Source organism: Orycteropus afer, unplaced genomic scaffold (genome assembly GCF_000298275.1).
Source record: "Orycteropus afer afer isolate SDZICR_OR568_19922 unplaced genomic scaffold, OryAfe1.0 scaffold00288, whole genome shotgun sequence".
NCBI lineage: Eukaryota > Metazoa > Chordata > Mammalia > Tubulidentata > Orycteropodidae > Orycteropus > Orycteropus afer.
The window spans coordinates 887,021-888,394 of record NW_006921875.1 but is presented as its reverse complement, the minus strand read 5'-3'; positions in this window follow the sequence as shown (position 1 = coordinate 888,394).

Below are 1,374 nucleotides of genomic sequence, written 5' to 3'. Positions count from 1 at the left end.
CAAGATCTCCAGGCCAAACGGTGGATTGTTCGCTCACAGACAGTTGTAGGCAGCACAACAAGATCCCGATTTACAGAAGAGTGTCTCTTTTCCCAGGATGACCATAAATATATTGGAAGCAGGCCATACCCCTAGAGAATCTCTCTTTCAATGGATTGGCTGCTCAAAACAAAACATATACATTTGATCCCATCATGGGAATAACCCACATCACAATTGCTTAAACCACACTCAAACTGTGCTCGAACCAAGTTGACACACAGCTCCAACTATCACACATCGATACAAACTTGTCTGCAGTAGAATTCTTCCTCCCAAGCATCCCAGTACACTTCCTTTCAGAGAACTCCCACAAAAGGTAGGAGGCAGGGGCACATCTAACACTATGGAAGCAGGGCAGACTAGCAGGGAGAAGTGCTCTTCTGGCTTCCTGGCAGCTGTGTCATGGTCATGTGACCCAAGCTTGGTCAATTGACTCATCTTAGGTTGAGAGAGGAACCAAAGGGGTACTGATGACAGAGTTTTGACCCAGATTAGTGGGTCTCATAGCATGGTAGCATGAATCTTGATGGGGTGAAACCCAATGTCTTGGAAAACATCGGTCCAGAAGTAAGAGCTCCAATGGTTGGGTCCTTCTTCTAAAACTAACTGCCTCTACCTCACCTCCCTTGACATTTGCTTGTTTTCAAACCCTAGATACCCAGATTTTACAAACTAGTTGATACCCTTCCAATCCATTCCTTTTCTGCTTAAGTTAACTGGAGTTGATTTCTATTATTTTCAATCAAGTACACTGAGTCACTGAATTTTCACATTCAGCCAAAAACAGATGAATGCAGCTCAATGCAAACAGTGACTTTAACTCAGATACAACTGGCTATGAAAACATTATTCTTGAGACACTGTTTTCTCCTCACTGATACAATTCCCTAGCAACAAACATGATTTTTTAAAATATTTTTTCTTATTTTAATACCAACATTTGTTCACTGTAGAAAGTTTAGGAATGCAAAATTTATAATGAAATTTTTTAATTGCCCTTAATTTCATCAAACCAGAAATCTGTTACACTTTCTACAAGCTTTGTTCCTAATGCAAATTTGGAAAAGAAAAAAAAATAAAAAACGGTTATAGAATTTTCACAGTTTTATAATCTTATCTCATGATCTTTTTCCATTTATTCAGCAAATGTTTATTGTATGGTGAGGGTGTGGAGAAATTGAATCCCTAGTGAGAATGTAAAATGGTATAGGCATGTAGAAAATAGTTTGGTAGTTCCTCAAAAAGGAGCTCTGGTGGCGTAGTGCCTAAGGCATTTGACTGCGAACCAGAAGGTTGATGGCTCAAACCCACAAACCACTCTATGGAAGGAAG